The sequence below is a fragment of the Triturus cristatus genome, chromosome 6 (genome assembly GCF_964204655.1).
Source record: "Triturus cristatus chromosome 6, aTriCri1.1, whole genome shotgun sequence".
Lineage (NCBI taxonomy): Eukaryota > Metazoa > Chordata > Amphibia > Caudata > Salamandridae > Triturus > Triturus cristatus.
This window is the reverse complement of record NC_140589.1, coordinates 1765799147-1765821007: the sequence shown is the minus strand read 5'-3', so window position 1 is coordinate 1765821007 and position 21861 is coordinate 1765799147.

The window sequence follows — 21861 nt, the reverse complement described above, 5'->3', positions numbered from 1 at the left end:
AGAGGTTCACGGGTACCAGTAGCAGAGGAAACGTGTGATTGAGAATGATTTGTTGGAGACATAAATCAGTTCTGACAGCATAAATTCAGAGATGGGTGACATGGGGATAAAGTGTAGGAGTGGATACAGGGGTAGTGAACCACATTGGATAGGTTTTCCAAACGTTGCAGGACCAGATTTATGACAGCAGAGGTTTAGATTGGTCAGAAGAAAGGTTGAACACAGGTAGGCAATCGGGCAAGGAGACCTACCCTGGGATGAGTGGATGTGAAGTGTCCAGACAGAAAATTCACTGGCCTCCGGGATGAGTAGTGAACAAGAGGGTGGAGACTGAAAAGCAGCCCAGGTGTTCGGCTGCAGGATCTGGGGCTGAGCGAATGGGGACAAAGTGAGGACCGCAGTGCATATGGTGGAGAGTGCGAGTTTGCCAGTATGCAAAGGACATGTTGGTGTTGCAGTACTTTGCACTGTGCTGATCTCTGGTACAACCTCAAGTACAAGCTGCACTCAAGATGATGGACCTTTAGTTCCAACCATTCCAACCATCATTACTTTGTTGAAAAAGCAATGCCAGTGGGGTGTCCAGCATCCTGCGCAAGACATTTAGCTCCTTAGTGGAATGAGTGGAAAGGCAATGGGTCCCATTCTCGGCAAGTGCTGCACTACCTTGTTGAAATGTTGATGGTAGTGTGAGCATGAACAAATAATGTGGTGTGCTCATACAGACATTGACAGCAGTGATTAAGGCGTTTGATATTCGGCTTGCCCCTGAAAAGACAAAGGGCCCATGCACAAAGCTCACATTCCTGGGTATAGAATTAGACTCAATTGAAATGGGATCAGAGCTTCCAGTCGCCAAATTGAAAAAATTGACAGAGCTCTTGGAAGAAGTGACAGACAAGATCAATTGTGAGTTGAGGAAACTACAACAGGTGCTTGGACACCTGAACTTTTCATGCAGAATGGTGGCACCCAGCAGGGCTTTTTGCAAACAACTTCCTTTTGCCATGAGGGGGGCCACGAAACTGCACCACAGAGTGAGAGTTACAGAAAAAGTGAGAGAGGACCAATAGATGTGGTTACGATTCCATGAACAGTAAGTATAATGGAGTGATCTCGTGGTGTCAGGACAACCTATTGACATGAACAGTAGACATCTTTTCCTATGCACCTGGAGAGGGAAGTTTCTGTGTTTATTGGGACAAAGGTGTGCAAAGTGGTGGCCGACGGCTTGTAGACAGTAAAGACAGAGCATTGCCTTTTTTAGAGTTCTTCTTGGTGTTGGTAACAGTGAGATAGTAGGGAAAGGAGTTGCAGAGACAAAAAGTGATGTTCGTGATTGATAACACATTAGTAGTACATGTTATTACCAAGCTGAACTAATATGTGCTGCAACTCCAGCAGGAATTGGTCTTGATGTGCCTGAAATGGAATATCATGTTCAGATCAAAACATTTAGCAGGCCTAGACAAGGGGTATTCGATACATTATCTCATTGAGTGCATAGGTACAGTTTCATTACCTACAGAAGCATTTCAGCCGGGAGCACCCCCCTGATATAAAACCTCTTAATTACACAGGATTTAATAATAAGGTACGAAATAACAACTTTTTAATCACAACCATGTCAGGGCATCATCTAAAACCTGAAGGAAGGAATTCATATTCTATAATTTACCCTCCTAATCTCTCCAAAAATGCCTCCAAAACTTTTAAACATAACCTACTCAGAAGAAATCAAGAAACTCTAATTTTAGATCCATCTTACAACTTAAAAAAAGAAGCGATTATTAACGACTTTATTTTCTTTACTACTAAAATGGCTAAATGGCGAAATACATTAAATAACTCGCTGAAAATACAGGAATCGAAAAACATTCCCTCTGGAAATAAGTTGCATATAACACCTTCTCGAAAACTGAGAGCAGCTTTAAACATAACTTGTTATAAAAACGGCACGTTTCTCATTCAAGCTGCCAACAAAGACCTGGAACGTTTTGATGAATATTTCTCAATATTAAAAAACCATGTCCTTAGCAGCCCAACCGCGAGATTCCAACCTAATATGAATTCCCAAGCCATCGTCTCACATGGGAACCAACCTGCTATGATTGGAATCGTCAGTGAGATAGATCCCCAACAGACGAATCAAGAAATGGCGCTAGATTGCATAAACACCAATGATGAGCCCCAACTGTTGAATCAGGAAGCCAGTAATTCTAATGATAGTGCAACTGGAAACGCCAGCGCGATAGAACCCCAACAGATGGATCATGATATGGCGCTAGATAGTACTTTCACCAATGATGAGCCCCAACAATTGAAACACGAAACCAGTAATTCAAAAGATAAGGAGCTTCAGCCCACAGCTATCTATAGTTACTTCATCCATCGATTCTAGCTCCTATCCTAGCCCTAACATTGATCTCAACCCGCTACCGGGAACTGCCAGTAGGGTGAAATTAACCCAATCTGACCAGGTTAACTGGAGAGGCACGCATATGAAAAGTTGTCACTATCCTTCAGAGATATACAAAGCTAGCTCTCCAACAGGGGCACCCACACAACTTTCCACCATTACTCAACTCAGAATAAAATCTGGAAAGATTAGAACCCCTCAAATTAATAGGGAATTTGATAATCTCAGCTCGCAATCTAGCAAGACTTATAAAGCCATGCTTTTCGCTATTAGAGATATGAAGAACCTGTTGTGCTTATCAGAAAAATGGCTTTCAAAAATGGTGGTTCTTCAGAATTCCATTCACGAGACACAAGTTAAACATCATTCCACCCCAATGGCGGTGTCAAACAGAATTTACCGCCCCTGTACGCAACTCAGCTATTTGACAGACAGTGAGATTTTAACCATTCTGTCTACATACAAACTTACTCCCACTACTCCCACTAAGATAGGTGAAAACTATATCCAAACAGTCTCAACGAATGCTGGCAGAACTGCTAAGACTAACAAGAGAAGGCTACATTTTAGCAACCTAAAAAATGTGTTATTAATTCCTGACAAGATTGTCTCACCAATGATCAATCCACAGAAACACATTCGTTGCATACTACTCAACTGTCGTTCAGCAACAAAATATGCTGCTGACATAGCCGACCTCATACTAAACCAAGAAATTGATGTAACCATTTTAACAGAAACATGGCTATCTGACTCATCCTCCCCATACCTAGACCTGTTAGTCCCCATGAATTACTGGATTATTAGACAGGACAGACGAGACAGAATGGAAGGAGGCATTGCTTGTATACCCAGATCAGACATTACCATCACAAAATTACAATATGACCCTTTAGAGTCTTGTGAATATCTGGGCATGTCTTTAAAATCGGCTGATAACCAAAACTGTAATCTCCACGCACTCTACCACCCCCAGGTACAAAGACCAAGTTCATAGACCAGATGATAGAAATCATCACTGACAACTCTAATCTGCAGTCTAATGATATTTTCTTAGGAGACTTCAATCTTCACTGGGAGGATCATACCGACAGTCAGATCACCCTTTTCAAAGCCTTCCTGGAAGAGCACTCATTGGTCCAAGGATGTCATCTACCTAGCCACACCAAAGGTTCCACCTTAGATTGGATCATAGCTAAAGAGAAAGCGATCGATAAAATTGTAATCACCCCCTGCGACTGGTCTGATCACCACATAATTACATTCGAAATTCCCTTCATAAAAACCAAATCGTCCTCACAACCTATTAGGCCCAAAAATGGACTCCTGACACTGAATCAATATGGATAACGTAGCAGCTCGCTGTGAAATAGAATTGCAACCACCTGAGAGCATGGTTGACGTCAGTGACCTCACGATGCATTATAACAAGACAATGTCAAGCATTATTGAGGACATAGCCCCTTTAAAACTAAAAAGGATCAATGACAAAGACAAAAACCCATGGTTCAATAGTGCCCTTAATGAAGAAAGAAGGTCACTGAGACTTTCAGAACGTAAATGGCGACAACGCCCTTCTTCGCCCCACTTATCCCAACTGAGACAGTCCAGGAAAGCCTATAACAAAAGCATTTTAAAATCAAAAAAAGACTTTTTTTTTTTTTTTTTTTGAAAAACCTTTATTCAAAGAATCAAGGCACACAGCAGAGAGCCTACAACCCTTATGGGCCGGCCGCGGTAAGTATACTTGCATATGTCTCGAATCACACAGCCCACTGCCGTCAACCCGGAGGTACGGCGGCGTTAAAGGATGCAGGTGTACCAAGGTGGAACCAGAATGTGGCAGGTCTAGTGTCCTGCAGGACATCCACAAAGATATGGGCAGAGCGCCCCAACGTGCATTAAGATGCCAAACAATCAAACTCCCCCCCCAAAAAAAAAAAGACTTTTTAAGGAAGGAACTGGATAATGCAGTAAACAGACCAAGGAAACTATTCGATCTTCTAAAAGATCAATCCAATAAATCTGCCAAATCGGCACCAGCTTCTATAAAAAACAATCTTAAATAGTGAAGATTTCTCCTCTTTCTTTACAAACAAAGCAAACTCACTGGAGGTGGAGCTAAAAAAAGCAGCCGAAGACATTGAAAGCGATAAGGGTACTTTAGATGAACAACAGTTTCAACGAGAATTAGAAAAACCAAAAAACAATGCTCGATGGTCAGGATTTAAGCCGGTCAGTGAACTAGACATTGCAAAGATCATGTCGACCACTAAACCTAACAATCACTATAACGATCCTTTACCGGAAAAGTGCTGGTCTTCTATAAACCACCTGCTAATCCCGTCATGGACAAAGGTCATAAATGCTTCATTGACACAAGGCCAAATACGGGTCTGCCTAAAAACAGGTTAAGGCATTCCACTCTTAAAAAAACCAACAGAGAACCCCTCTGATCCCAATAATTTCAGACCAGTAACAAACATTCCCATGCTAGCCAAAGTACTGGAAAAATGTGTCCAACAACAATTGAGTCTTCATATTTTGGAATTCAATCTGTTAAATAATTTCCAATCAGGGTTCAGACCAAACCATAGTACAGAAACAGCAATTCTGCACATTGTGGATGACGCTTTACTTGCTCTCGACCACAACGAAACATGTCTCCTAATCCTGCCGGACCTTTCGTCGGCTTTTGACACGGTAAACCATGCCAAAATACTAGATCGCTTGAAAAACAGAATGGGGCTAGAGTGAACAGTCCTAAATGGTGTAGTTCCTTTCTTGAAAACAGATCGCAAAAATTCATTGTCAACCAAGCTCTATCAGGCCCAACCAGAAATTCAATCGGAGTTCTGCAAGGGTCAACACTATCTCCGGCGTTATTTAATCTATACATAGAACCACTCACGGAGATATTACAAAATGCGAACATTGCTTTCCACATGTACGCAGATAACTCTCAGCTGTACATCAAGATCACATCGACAGAAGAGATAAAGACCATGAACCAGGCACTAACGAGAACCCTCCAATGGCTAACCATCAACCACCTGAAGCTAAACCCTCAGAAAACCTAATTCCTGCTGATTACGCCCCAGAAAAGCAAATCAAATATAGTAGAATGGACCAACCTAATCACGGCTCTAAAGTGTACTCCGAAGATTGTTGACTCTACTAAATCTCTGGGAATTATTCTGGACAAAAATCTGAACATGTTAGCACATATCAACACGATGGCAAAAAATGCCTGTTTCCATTTAAGCTACCTGAGAAAACTAAAACCATGCCTAAATAAAACAGATCTTAAAACAGGAGTTCAGGCACTGGTCATATCAAGAATAGAGTATGGTTGCACAACTCTGGCCGGGCTCCCCAAGATCTCAACAGCCCCACTGAAAGCGTGTCTTAATGCAGCCACAAGACTAATATCTGGATCCCAAAAATTCGACCATATCTCCACTCATTTGAAAGCACTCAACTGGTTGCCCTTCGAAGCAAGAATTCAATTCAAGTTGGCATGCATCACTCACAAAGCGATACATTACAAAACACCAGTTTACCTAGCCCAGAAACTCACTCTATCAGAAGGGTGCCGGGTTTCCAGGAGCCACGCAGACCTATTATTGAAACCGGCTCGTTTTTGTAAGAAAAGAACTTATGACCGAGCGTTCTCCGGGGCAGCACCGAGAATCTGGAACGCTCTCCCCCCTAACATTAGAAGAATCCCATCCATCCCGGCATTCAAAAAGGAAGCAAAATCGTTCTATATGAGGAAATATCTCCCTTAATTCTATGCAGTATAGCTATTGTCTACAAACTTCTCATGACTGTTTTCTTGCTTCCTCTAGTCACTCATTAACCAGGTGTGGGCTTGTATATATGTTTTCCTTGAAGCTTAACGTGTTAATCTAGTCATGGTAAACCAACTGATGACTTGGTGACTTATAAGGTTTTGTTTGTGTAACTGTAACTGTAAAGCGCTCTGATACCCTACGCAGGGTCATGTTCGCGCTATAGAAAACACTTAATAAATAAATAAATAAATTGAGCGCAGGCAAAGTTCTCTGGTTTGTCTCCCGAAGTGGACAAGAGAGGATTACTAGCACCCTGTGACTTGTGTGAGATTAGACTGTGAGAGCAGCTAGGACAAAATTTGAGAAAGACCTACAGGCTGGGATGATTTTGTAAAATCGTACGCAATGCATAGGGATGGTTCAGGGAGAGGGTTGGAGAAGAGGAAACAGGACATGAATAATTAAGTGAGTTAGAATGAGAAGGGTCTGGCACAGGAGACCATGGAGGGAACAATGGGCATTGCATTTTAAGGGAAATGTTTCTGGGGATATGATTCATATGGAGGTGAGCTAGGAAAAGATGTTTGAATGATGGGCCAGAAAGAAGGATGGAGGATTTGAGGAAGGGGTTACTGTAGAGATTTTGAGAAGATGGTTTGGCTTGGAAGGTCAGAAGAAGAAACAATTTGCCCGGTTAAGAGGTTGGAGCACTTTTGGAGCATGAAGAGGGAGGTGAGTTGGGGCCATTGTTTCAGAATTGTGACAGTGTCATGGTGACAGTCAAACAGATATTGTGGGTCTTGCAGAGAGGGCCAACACAAGGGGATTTAATGGGGTGAAATTCGTGCCTCATCCATTCAGAATTGGAATGCTACATAAGGGTTTCAAGCGGACTTGAGTGAGGGTCGAGAGTGAAATGGTTGTGCCGAGATGTGGTCGTTCTACATCAAGGGGAGAATGGCCTAATTTTCCCCCAGGACTGAAGGTAATTAAGTTGATGAACAACTACTTAAGCCTTTTGCAAGAAAGATGGATGGAACAGAGTTCTTCTGGACGCAGCTATTGCCCAGAAAAGTGTGGAGAGGGGTGAGGAAACCTGCAGCAATAAACAGGGCATGAAAGGACATTATTAGAGAAATTTCAGGTTTCTGAAAAGTCAAGGGAATAAGGGTGATTAAACACCACAAGACAGTGTACAAAACCCCTGACCTTTTCAGGCCTGATGGGGTGCACTTTTCCATACTGAGAAACAGACTGTATCTGGAGAAACGGACTGAGAAGGCAGTGCAGTGGTTGGGTTAGGTTGAGCCCCGATATCTGGGGTAAAGACAGAACACTTTAGGGAGGGTTTTTCTGGAAGCTGTGAGAGCTCAAAGAATGGATAGATGGATTGGCAGGAGAAGCTTGGTCAAAGGAAGTTGGGCTAGAGATAGAAAGAGTAGAGAAACAAGAAGAGAGTTTTGTTATCTTATGGCGTTCGGTTAAGGTCATAGTTTGGGGAAAAGGTGGGTGGGAATGTTGGGGTTGGAAACTTTTAGGGGACGAGAGAAGGATTATCAGAAAATGATAGGTCGCTGTTTTGAGCATACTAGCATGTGAGGCTCAGAAGAAGGATCAAATTGTTAGTCCAGCTTACTCTCAATGAAAACAACCTTTTGCACAGCACTAATGGTGTATTGTAGTGACCCTCCTCCTAAAGTGGGTCCTGGGAGGAGGGGTGAGGAGCCTGTGGAATTTGGGAAGGAGATTGAACTGCACAAAGATGTGAATAAGACCACACCTGTGGGATTGGTGACCAATTTCCACCCATGGTTACTTAAATTGTATGGAATGCTGAAACGCCACTGGCCTATAATTACTGCTGACAAGGCCCTGGAACATCATGTACATAGATCACCAAGCATTACATATAGAAGAGGCAAATCGATTAGAAGCCTGATTAGCCCCAGCTATCCTATATTGTGACATGCTAATGTTACTTGGTTGACACAATTGAATGTAGATTCCTTTACCTGTGGATGTTGCAGTATGTGCAAGATGACTAAGAAAGGTGTTAAAGAATTTGAATATAATGGATCATGAAGATTTCAGATACATGATCACATAGACTGCATGACAAAGTACGTTATATATTTAATACAGTGTAAATGTAACAAAATCAATATTGGCAGCACTATACGCCCACTTAAGGAACGTATAGCAGAACATTTCCGTGCACTTAAGAATCTGGATATAAGATACCCTATAGAAAGCCATGCAAGTGAATGTATAGAACAGAAAACATCACTTGCTTTCAAATTCCATGGCATAGAGGTTGTTAAATCTGATCCTAGGGGAGGTGATAGGGAGCTCAGATTAAGACAATGTGAGGCCCGCTGGATCATGAGATTACGGGCAGTGGAATTGGGGATTAATGTGGATACTGAACTACATTATTTCTTATAGGTATGATGTATCGTGTGCACTGCTAGCTGTCTATGTTCTGACCATGTTATTGTGATTCTCTGTGTGATGTCCCACTAACGTTTATATACCTTGCTGACTACTGTACTACTTCTAACTCTTGGAACTCATGGTTCTTTCCTCGTACCTGCTATCTTTACACTCTCTGGGACTTTTTATGGTGTATTGGATTATCTTCTATGTTACTTGCGTTGATTATTTTAGTCAAACCCTTTACCCAGAAACTTAATGTGTATTTTTGTCTGGACTTTAAAGATGTTGACGTCCATTACTCCCTTCTGTTCTACCTGGTGATTAATGACATTGGTCGAATCACTCTAGTAATATATATTATGAGGTTTGACCTTTTACAGGTTTTATTCCCTTAGCAAGAAAATATGTATACATATATTTCTTATGCGTTGCATGCTTTGATTGGGACTTTGAGGACCTTCCAATATGGCGACCATGTTACTTATTTTCTTACAAATGTTGCCCATATCAAGCTGATCCTTCTTATGAATATTGCATTATTAGGTGCTGACACCCTTGAATGTGCCTTATATACAATCGGGTTACACAAATCAACTATTACTTTCAACTCCTTGATTATAGGGCGTTTTTCCGAATTTTTTATTTTTCGTTTTCGTTGTCAATAACTATCATAAAATGGCGTACATTTCTATTAACTTTCCCTTGGGTTTACAAAACCATTACAAGATGGTGGCCGTTTACAACGCCGCTCATACTTCCGCTCCCGTTTTTGAGAATACGCGCCTATGTCTGCTATATATAGCGGTACGCTCTGGGGGGACCTTTGCTGGAAGCCGGATATCTGGACTGGAGTACTCTCCTTTGACTGATAAGATTTTTGAGTTACCTGTTACTTTAGTGACTAGGGACTTTAGACCAGTTTTTATAATTGATTCTATAGCCTATGGAGATATACTAGTCTTTGGAAACTCATTGTGTTCTCGAAATATAGCTCTCCCCGCTCTGGATTGTTTTGAGTACTCGGTGGGTAACGTGTATGCCATGACTAGATTGCTCTGGTCTAAAGCATGATACAATATGAGTTATCTATTTGTAATTACGTGGGACATCCATGATTTATTTAATACTTATGGCAATGCACACAGATCTTAGATACTTTTGATTATGAGCGGATGAGATATGGGATATATTTGGAGATAGAAATAGTGATTTTACCTATTTTAAAATCTTTATGTTTGACTGTGGCAAGACTAATATATGCCACTTTCCGTTTTAGATTTACCATTTTACTCTTTATCCTGGACACCTATGGATTCAGGTAACACGCTATTACATTTTGTATACCTATGGAGTAACGCAATGTATTTGGGAAGTATGTGACTCCCATAATATTGGGTACATGAGGTTCCTCGTACGTTTCATAGTCTCTCAGAATAAACCCCCCCTTCCACTCTCCCCCCCACTCTTGTTTGGACTCAGGCATCCTGGGGGTATTTTTGACATGTTTCTGATTGAACAAGCCTGGTTTTATGTTTTGATTATCTTTCTGATCCAATACTAGCCTATTACTCTAAGAGATGAGGGATAGGATACATACTTGATTCAGCTTACGGGGCTTGTTTTCAGATCTCTTTTGCACACCCGATATCCTGAATTCTAATGAATACGGGTACTACCTTACGGAGGTTGTTACCCTGTATGTTACATGATGATGACAGTCTTTGAGATTATGGTTCTTTTTTTTCAGGTCTTTATTGAAAATGGTTATGATACTTTTGTCTGAGAAGTGACTGAGTCTGCTTTTGACGATTTGGTGAGCCATAGGCCTGTGCTTCTATATTTGGTAAAGGTCACACTGGTGTCGGATCTTTCGTTTATATCCTGTGCACAAATTGAATTTTTCTTTTCTTTTTTGGGTGTCTGCTTGAGCCTGCACATTATTTTGGTATGATGCTACCTTTTTCTTTATTTTTTCATTCTCCTTTTAATGCCTTGGCTTATTTTTGGTACATTTAACACGGTGTATTTTTGTAAGATTATTCTCTTTTTATTTTTCTGATTTCTTTCTAAAAAACTTTTTTGACAATTGTTATAGGATGATTTCTGAGTGTACAATACTTTTATTGTTATTGTAGCCCTGAGGAAGTCGGTGGGTGATGCCCCAAGACGAAACACGTGTTGGCTACGTCAATGTGATAACATGAATCATCTGTGAATCACCTTTGTCTCTTGGAACTGATGACTTCTTGAGAATAAAGAAGAAGATTGAATTTGGACTAATATGGCCCTATGAACTTGTTTTTTGATATTTGACTGCAGATATATGCTCAGGATTGAGACCCAATTCTTGTAACTTTGTTTCTGTGAATCTGTGTCCACAGAGATACTTGGAGACGTGGGTGGCCGTTTTCCTCTCTTTCCTTTGAGCAGCTAATATGATATCCTGAAGAGCCTGTTATGTTGATGGTTTTGCGCAGATTCCAGCCCAGCCAAATTTCAAAGTTGTCAACTGCACAAAGACGCTGGCAACCACAAGGCCACTATCGGATGTCCTTGTACAAGGAATATAGCACCTTACATTGTATGCGTTTAAAACGCATGCGATTACAACGCAAGTTGTTACATCAACTTGCTGTAGGGGGCGCGCTGGTCTTAGGAATAGTATAATTTACTATTCCAACTCCAGTGTGCGCAACAGTAGGGAAGGTGTTGGAATAGTAAATTATACTATTTCTTAGGTTAGAGCGCCCCCTACAGCAAGTCGATGTAATGACTTGTGTTGTAATGTACAGTGATGTAACAACGTGGTCGTTGTAAAGACCGTGATGTAATCGCATGCGTTGTAACGCATGCGATGTAATGGCTGTTTCCCTTGTGCAAGTAGTGACCATGGGATCACGTTTCCTATGGTGTCAACAAAAAAAGGACCGGCCTCCCACCCTGTCTATAGAGGAACAAGCAGTCCCTACCAAAAGAGTATTTTACAACAATGCACATAGAAATCAAATAATTTTTATGGAAACAGGAGTCAAATGAGGTAATACAAGGATTTAAAATGTTTTGACCGAACCAGAAACATAGAAAATGGGAAACATACAGGACAACAAACAGTAAAATTAACAAAGCTCAAACATGTACAAATTAACTGCACAAATAATAAACAATTAGTGGTACATATATTATAAGGTACCAATACTGTCCTTAGTAGAATAGAGAACAATTGCAATAGTCATGGTACTCTATGTCGACAAAATTTCGATCACTCTTTGCAATCTGGGGACCATCATCAGGACTTAAATGAGTGCCTGAGACAAAAAATGCCAGGACAGGGAGAGAATTTCAAGGGAAAATGAAACGGGACGTGGTAGAAAATGGGAAAAAAGAGGAAGATTAATGGTAGTTCCAACCAAGATGGAGAACGATGGCCTCACATGCCATGCACATACGCAGTTAAATGCCGTGCACCCAGTAGCAACTAAAGTGAAAAAGGTGGGAGAAACTGCTCTTGCAACCGTGGGGCATGCACATACGTGAAACAATGATCCACCATACTATGTACGTGGAATGGGTGAAGTGTTGTATAAGGGGCTGGTTATGGACAGGAACTCAAAAAATGGTGGTGATCATTGTAGAAATAGCCATAGAAAGAGTTAGCTGTGGGGAATCAGGAATCCACCATATGCAATCAATCATACTGGGAAGAAAAGGGAAGTGGAAAGTTAGAGGAAGCAGGGAATGAGCAACATCCCAGCTGGGAAAAGGGAAATGAGACGTCCTTACTAAAAATTGTGTCGGCTTTGGTAAAGCCATATAAGGGCGTAGGTGGATCAGGGTCCAGGCGGATACACGGTCCAATGAAGCTGGCGGGAATGAAGATGATGAAGATTAGGAAATTGGAACGAAACCACAATGCTGTAATGGCCATGTGTGATAGCTGCTTACGGGATGGGGCAGACAGCCTGGGTATCAGAGTGAGATACCCGTCTACAATGTTGCAGTGGGAGTGGCAGCGATGTGCGGCTCCCTATTGCTGCAACGGCACCTTCAGTCAATGTGCGGCAGCCTCGATAGTCAATGTGCGTGTGTGGTCGCTAGCAATACAACACGGAAGTAGGCGCGGTTACGCATGTGTGCCCAGGTCCTCGGGAGACCGGGTGATAAAGTAGGCAGGGTAGCGCCAATCTTAGTGAAGGAAATAATACTAAGTTTAATGGGAAAGAGTGCCCAGTGTCCATGGAGAAATCGGAAATGGAGCAAGAAAAGGTAAAAGAAAAAGGCGAAAAAGTCCAATGTAGACATCAGATAAAATTCATAAGCCATGGTTAGGAAAACATTCAGACATTAGTAATCTAACATCAAGGGGGGAGTAGTATCCACGAGGGACTAATGTACCATTTGCATATTACAATATTGAGACGGTAAGTCCTATACAATAGTGGTTACTGGTTAGAGGGAATGGTATGCTACAGAGATGGGCTGAGGGTACAGATACCAAGTCCTCTGATCTGTTTAACCCGTTGTGTAGGTTGTTGGTCTGCAGTATCCATTTCAATTCTTTTTTGTTCAGAAGCAAATTAATGTCTGCACCGCTTGGTGGGAATATATAGGCATACAAATTTATCACAGTGAAAGTGATTTAATAGATGACAATCTGGGGCAGGCGCTGAGCTCCATCCATCCAAGGGTCTCTCCACTTTTGGACCCAGTTACCACCGTTCCCCATGAGTAGGGTCATGATCTCAAAAATGCTAGTGTTCCCTAGACTCCTTTATTACTCTGCGGCTATACTGGTAATACTGAAGATAGTGCTCTGTCACGGAACTACAGCAATTACTTACTGCACTGACATGGGACAGCTTTAGATGATGGATCATGCTCCTCTAATTGTATGCCTCACTCATTGAAGGTGGACTGAGGGGCTCCCAATTATGAGCTATACTATACCTCGGCACAACTTCAATGGCCGATGCACTGGTTGGGGGAAGCATCAGATCTGGAGAGTGAAGAGATATAAAGAAAGCTGGGTGGGCGTCTTCTGTAGGACTTGCATTTTAACTATGTGCATCATACGTATTTGACACCGAAAAGAATAGAAAAAATGTACGTGGGAGACACCGCTTGTTCCCAGATGCCCGACAGGGGATGCAGACTTCTTACACATGGTGTGGACATGCCCAGTAATATTTCAATTTTGGATACTGATGACACAGTGCATATCTAGGTAACCACTTGAAATTTACTCCTGAATCCACTTCAGTGCTTACTAGACATATCCCAATTACCAAAAAGATGAAGCAACTCATTCACTTTCAGAACGTGATCTTGGTGCTCGCGAATTTCCTAATAGGCATGACATGGAAATCTAATACGGCACCTGTCCTGGAGCACTGGTGTAAAGATGTAGTAAACGGGCCAGAGCAGACATAGTGGCTCATTCAGATATGCGGGACAGAGACAGGTGATGTTGATCCCTTGACCTATGGGACAATTACCTAGAGAAATTGGAACCAAAAGCAAATACGCACCCCCAATGAATGGGATGGTTCCTGAGAACAGAATGAGGGGATGTTGGACGGATTCTCACACTTGGGTAAGCGGTAGGTCCCTAGAGTCAGATTAAAGGGGGACTCGGTGAGAGAAGTGTTAAACTTGCTAGGCTAAGTTATGTGTACCATGATGTTCATATTGGGAGCAGTCTGGTTGTGGGGAGGGAATGGCCTCTTCCGGATTTGAACAGTTGTCCTATGGGGGTGGAGGGAGAGAAACTGTTGCAGTCAGTGTTGTTGATATTGTTGTTAGTTTAGCGTGAAAAGCTGGATTGGTATATGATGTACACTTCTGTAAGTGCACACCTTGCACCAGTCCAGACAGCCCTCATGGTGATTTGAGAGGTCTTAGACAACCTTAGAAAGCGCTCTAAGTGGTAGATGTGGAGAGAAGCCTTCAGGCTTAGTCCAGAAGGAGTGTAAAACAGCTTGTTTTACCAGAATCCAATCGTCTAGTATAGGTTAAGTGAAAAAGAAGCACACAAGGTATTCATAAAAATATATATTTATTATATAATACTCTCTGACACATAGAAATATCTCCTACCTGGAGATGTGCATAATGCACACAATACTTTAGCAAAGAAATACAGTAAATAGTGGAAGAGGTGTGGCGCAGCAGCCAGGGTGCCTGACTCCGGACCACGGGGTTCACAGTTTGATCCCCAGTGCCGGCGGCAGGTTAGCCCAGCACCATGTGACTCTGGGCAATAGCTCGCTTAATCTTCCCGATGGTCCCCAGTGCCGGGACACCTCTCCAGAGGTAGCTGTGCGCTTTACAAATGCTGGTATTTATTTAAATACACAACCAAACCATAGTGGTATAAGAACCGCGAAACAGGTCAAGATAATTTCGAGAGGATGTAAAAGTGCTGGGAGCCCAAGGAACCACCCAAGGTGAGTAGATTGGGACCCCACAGAGAGCGTGTGCAGTGTGGGAACACGGCTGCGTGCTCCGTACAACTCTAAGTGGAAGTCGCGGTTGGATTTTTAAAGATTAAGGACCCTTCCCAGTGGACCCTGAAGAAACCCCATGGAAGACAGAAGGTTGGAGAGCCACCCCACTCATGAATACTCTGGTACCCACGTTACCTAAACCAGGAAAGCTGGCTGCATACGTGTGAAGTGGTGTCGGAAACCTCAGTTGAACCCAATTGAGGACTTCAGGAAAGTGCTGCTGTTGCAGAAGGAGAAAGTGTCCGGTGGAATCCAAAGGTGGATTCTAGATGAGAGGTACCTGCAAGCAGAGGGGACAGAGTCTATGTCACTCAGGAGTGACCAGGAGGCTTGGAAGACGAATGCCCTCCGATGTTGGGTGTTGCAGGATGGATGACGATGACCTTGACTCTGCAGCTACGAGGACTAGGCAACGCTACTTAGGTAGTGTTTCAACCTACCTAAGAAGTGGGTTCCTTCATAGCCACTTTTAGAGTAACCTGGAGGTGGCAGTGAACTTAATTAAACAGTTGCCCTGGCGAATAGCTAAGAAGGGGACACACCGGCTGATGCAGACAGCCAGGGATCCACTGATGTTGGACAGAACTGTCTATCTGATGTTACACTGTAGGTCACATGCGGAATAGCAATGGCATTGGTTAAACACAGCTGTAATGGAGAAATTATTCAGAATATCTTATAGAACACTAACTTAGGGGCGTATGTACAATCTCATATAACCATCCCAACTCCTTGACCGGGGAAAAGAAAGATTCTGAACCAGTGGATTAGAGAATCTGCTTAGTCTCTGACAGAGCGATGACAAGAGGTCATCACTGGCTCGAAGACTTCCACAGGCAAATATGTCTAAATAGATTACATTTCTCAATTATGACACTATAAACTGTTCTGCTGCAGAAACCCTTAGAGTAGCATGATAGGACAGTGGCACACACTTGGCTACAGGCAGATTGTGAACAATAACTTGAGCAAGCCTGATGTATACCCTCAAAATACTGAATTAAGCTCTTACCAACAGACTCAGAGCTGCTACGTACCAAACAGCGAACTATTGTGTAAAATGATTGAACACACCTAGGACATTTTGCTTGGAGCTTATACCTTTGATATCTCAAGGTATAAAACCAAGGCCAGTGCAATATTGATCAGAGGATGATGGTGAGTCCATAGAAAACCCTTATGTTAACAGTTTGGCCAGCAGAATATCCACCTCAGTGTGATTTTCAAAATGATTTATCTGTGACTTACCTGGTCTGGAGGTCTCCTTTTGGTGTCATATGCTTCATTAATGATTGTCATATGTCTGATTGGTAGCAGATGGATCTTACACAGGACTTAGGTTCTCTTCCTTCTGTTTAATCCGATTGTAAGGTAGAGATGGTGTTCTAGTTGATTTTTGTTATTGGTAGCAAGTTTTTTATTAGCTTGGTCCAAAGTTTGCTGAGAGGTAAAGAACATGGCACAAAACATCGATAGTTCGAGACCCATCTTGCACTTTTGGAATATGTAGCTTGAAAAAAGCTACACCCCGCACTGGCAAGTTGGACGCTTATTCCATTGCATGGACATTTGTATTCAGGTTAGATTGATACTTCCTCAAGCATATTTTTTATTCCAAATAGTGTTGTATGGGGCACGAATAAACCGATGTTTGATAATAGTTGCAGTGCTCCTTAGCGTTCAATGAGTGATACCATGAGTCTTGCTGCCCAGAGACATGAGCATGCCAGATTCTGTACCACCTACAAAAGGATCTGTGTTTTGCAATGTGGCCCTTGTTTTTTTAACAATTTACACATATTGATCTTTTTGAGTGTTGTAACCGAAATATGTGGCACCAGGTGCACTGATAGTATGTTTTGTTGAGATTTTGGATAAACTGATTTTTTGTACTGCTAGAGCTGAGCAGAGTAGCATGTGTCCAAATCATTGCATACATCCACCTACGAGAATGTATTAATATGGAGTATAAGCAACAATCATGTTGATCTGGGGCGTTGCCAGGCAAGATGGCAGCTTAGACGTGCTCCTCCAGAGCTCCTGCCGATCATATTAAGATCCCAAATAATCCTGTGGCATCAGCGCTGAATATGGAAGAATTATAGAGAAATAACACTACAAGCACATAAACTTTTAAAAATATGGAGTCGGAGTGCAACGCAGCCGAGAGTGGACGATCGGTTGGAGTGGAACCCAGGCCTGGAGAGGCCTAGAGGAAACAACGTGGCTGGGAGCTTGAATTGCGCTGCAGCTGGAGAGTGAGACAAGATCCCTGGGCGCCCACCAAAAGAGGTGTCCGGGAGTACAGAGAGTGCTTGCAGAAAACCCCACTAGGAAGAAGGCTGGGGGCGCATGAGCACAAAACGGTTTGCAACTCACCAGCTTTGCTTGGACAGAATGGGGAGACACCCTGGGGTAAGGATTGAGACAGAGGTCCGGTGGTTCGGCGGCAGGCGCAGAGGGGAAAAGGAACCAGCGACATAGTGCCAATATCGGCAACATTTGTCACAAAACACATAAATAAACCACACAACACTGTATTGTAGGTGGAGAAATATTGCTGCAGGTTTATTAGCATAACCAATATGCAAACATGGTGGGTTATCTTACGGGCGATCCCAGGGCAGGCCAGCCCCTATGCCGCCTGCCCGTCTGATAAGCCTAGAGTCACCATGGCAACGCAAATGGTGTATACCAACTATTGGGAGGGGCCACCCCTCCCATCCGTGGACCTCCAGTCCACTTGCTTCACACGCCCCCCCGTGAGGGGTGGGCGGAGCATACATGGCAGCCCCCGGTTGCTCAGACCCACAACCGCCTGTCGGCTAACGGGGGGCGCCGTCGTTCTTCCAGGGGACAACGCTAAAACATCCCTGGGTATCCTGGCTTAGCACCCCGCGGTGCTGCTGCATGATGTACCCCTTGGTATGTGCAGACCCTGGCTCACCCTGTAACTCCTCCACAGCTTTGGGAGTGGCCACCGTCACTACCAGGGCCCCCCACCAAGGTAGACCTGTTTACTTACAACCTGCTGCAGCCAAAGCTTCCCCTAGGTCCAGTAGGAAAAGGTCCCAGCCTAAACTAGAGAGGTGCACCCCATCTCCCTCCAGGCAACCTGTGGACTTGGCGTGTATAAGACCATGCCTGAAGAAGCCAAGACCTCTTTGCTCTGCGCAACTGCGCATGGCTCCCGGTAGGCCTATATACCTAGAGCCTACTGATACCGGGCTTCTCCCAGGTCCAGCCAAACAAGTCTACGCCCAACCGGACCGGCGGCCAGCGTGCACCATCAGGACAGGTTCCCCCATCCTTTCTAAACTCCCCCATGGATTTTTGACTGAAATGACCTTAAACCTAAAATAGGCGATGGTCCACAGTTGCCTTTGCATGGCTAAAGAACAATCCCTTTGACAAGACACTCCTGCCTGGCAGTGCCAATGCAGGAGGAGGTAAGAGTTGACAAGCCCGCCTTACTTCCTCTTTCACTCCGTTGGAGTACGCCCATCGTATTCCATCAGTCACCACCAAATGTGAAGCCTTGCCCTCCCTAAATTCTGCTAGTATACCAGGGAGAGACAGGACAGAGTGACCACAGAGGAGAACAACGTGTAAAATTCTTCTCTAATTTGACTACTGGGAAAGCCAATTGTTCTCCTGCTAATTTGTAGCCCAAAAGTGTTACCCGGTGTTTCCTTTAATCATATGGACCCTAAGCCCCCGTTGGAAGGCCACTTCCACAACCTGCATGGCTGCCAGCAGTGCTGGAGGGCGGGAGAAGTTACCCGGTACCGATACTCACATCAAAGGTACCTGTTTCGTCGAACTCAAGGACGGGCTACTAATTGAGCAACCAGGCTCCGCCCTAGTATCCAAAGGTCAAACCCAAGCCCCTCCAAGTTCTGCTGCTTCACCTGCCTGTTAACACGAATCCCAGGGCAGACCACCGGCCTTTAACCCATGCTTGGCCATGCCTGAGCTAAAATACCTCTGAACAGCATGACACCAGGCTAACCACCAGCATTGCGTTCTGAATGTTTCTGACACTGCCAAGAAACATGCGCATAACTAAAGCAACTGGCACCATGCCATAAAAGTATCAATTCAGCCTTCTATGAATGCAAAAAATGTGCTCTTGTGGCGATCCGAGTAGTGCTCCCTCCAAGCCAGTAGCCCTACCCAGGCAACCCGCACCCTCTTGGCACTGGCACACTCCCGCCCCAGCTGCCCTAGAGTGCCTGGTCGTGTGTAGCCACAACCCACGTTTCATCACTGACGTTATATCGGGGTATGATGACACACATCTAACTGTACTGCTGAGTGCCCGTTGCACCATCGCAAGAACGCCTTTGCCTGCTCAGAATCTGGCTGCAATGTTGGATGACATTGACACCCCAGCCCAGGACGAAAATGGCAGCTTTACAGTTTCTGGTGCTATAGGCGGTACCCGTACACTGATGGAACAGCATGTAATTCCCTTGCTCCTGTTGAGCACGAACCCAAAACCAGTTGCTCACCATGGTTCAATACCTTCCTGCTGCTAATCATTTCCTAGCAGAAGTTGACAAATATATGTTCTGCAATGGCACTACTCCGCAGCCTGCACCATTCTGCCAGTGCCGAAAAGACCTTTGTCCATTCACCACCAGCACACTAATTTAGAATAGAGGCACCGTAGACCTAAACAGTTCCTTAATTAATGGAAAGTGTCGAGACATAAAGTCGACGTTTAAATCCCAAGAGCATCTGGCCATCTTCCACATGCAAGTAGAAGAAGCTGTGCATCAAGTTTGCCAAGAGGTCAGGTGCTTCACTAAAGGTCCCAAACGAGAAGTACAAGGCCATGTTTTGTATTTAATTAAGTTCAACTTTTGGCTCTTAGCAGCTCTTGCTGCATATAGACAAAGTTCTTCCCCTACTTCTTTCTTCATTCTCCCAATATGAAGGAATTTATGGAGGTTTGTAAGGTTTCCTCTCCAAATATGTTGGATTCTCCCAGGGATCTAACAATTAGCTATTTACACGAATGCCTTCCAACTCAAAGCCCCTGCATATAGCTGAAGTTCCCGTTTGTGCTGCGTTGCGACTACTTCCGTACCAAATTGTGTGATGCAGCCCCTATGTTTCATTAAGCCATATATCATATTTCACAAAAAAAACAAGGCAATGATATCCATGACCCCTACCTTCCTCCTCAAGGTTATTTCTAATTCGTGCCAATCAGAATATGTTGTCCCCTAAAAGCCCTTTCCATATATTCCTTGCCAGATGAAAATCATCTCACACACAAGAAGGAGAGTTCTTAAAAAATGCCTAGTCATAACTAAAGACTTGAGGCAGTCTACTCAACTATGCTCGTCTCCATAACATGACAAAAATGCTGTAGAACTCACACACCCTTGCGGAGAAACGGCAGTGCTGTGGCCAAGGGGCAGGGCTTCACGCAGGACATACAACGCCAACAGATCAGAATGGTCACAACCTATACCCGCCGAGACACAAAACAGGCCTCCCATCCAAGTACTAACCGTGCCCAACCCTGCTTAACTTACACACAGTGCCCTGAAATCACCACAAGACTAGCGACTGCATATGAGAGCGATGCCGAGGGAGAACAATCGTGCGCCCAGCGCTAAAGATATCCGTCCAGTACCGAGCGAGTCCCACCGGTCTGCCGGACACCTGGCACGATCTAAGAGAGAGAATCGAGAGGTTAAAACAGTTTTTCTTTTTTTTTTTTAAAAGAACTCCATGATTCTTTGGCCTGCATTGCATTCCCCGTGCACGCGCGACGCCGTGGGATACAAGGGGGGGGGGCACCCTCGAAATTGTTGGGGCCTGCCCCCCCCGCCGACCCGCACTGCCCCCCGTGGGAGCGGCTGCGGCCCAATAATACATGTGTGCGGACCCTGGAGCCATACCCCGTGGGGGGAGGCCACCGTGCGCCGCTGTTGAGAGGAGGAGGGAGGAAGCAAGCCTTAGGGCGGCAGAGGGGGGGGGCAGCGCCAGATGAACTCGGGGAGTCCCGGCTCCGGGCCACGCGGGACACGTGTACCGCCCGCGTGTGGCCCGCTGCATCCTAGAGCGAGCCCCTCCCAGATTCTCAGACCATGTATATCTCGCGCTGAACCGACATGGAGGAGTTTGGAGCGCTGTGCATGAGCGCGTCACGTACATAGCATGTTCAGGCACGAGGAGGTTACTGCAGATGGCCAGGATCGCATTCGCAATAAATGAAAGAATCAATGGGGAGTGAACTGTAGCTTCGAGACCGAGAGTCTCAGACCAAGTAATCTAGCACGGACGACATGAAGAGATAGGAGCGCTGTACATGAGCGCGGCATAGCATTACATATTCAGGCACAAGGGGATAACTTGAAATGGCCAGAGTCGCAGGAAGTGCGCTCGAGCTCGAGGCTTGCCCCTGGAGGCTGCACCAGAGTCGGCAGTTTTAAGCCGACAGACCACATCCTCAACAAGGAATCTAGATGAAAATTCGGTGGGAATAGAAAACTGTAACCTCGAGTCTCAGAGTCTCGGACCATAACCACTTAGGCCACAGTGACTCTGTAGGTGTTAAGCCCAGATCCCAGGGGTAACAGCGTCATATCAAGGACTCAAACCAAGGTCCCCATTCAAGGTAGTCCGACCAACCCGCAGGCCCAACTCCTATCCCGCCGAGACAAGGGACCCGGCTCACCCGGGACAG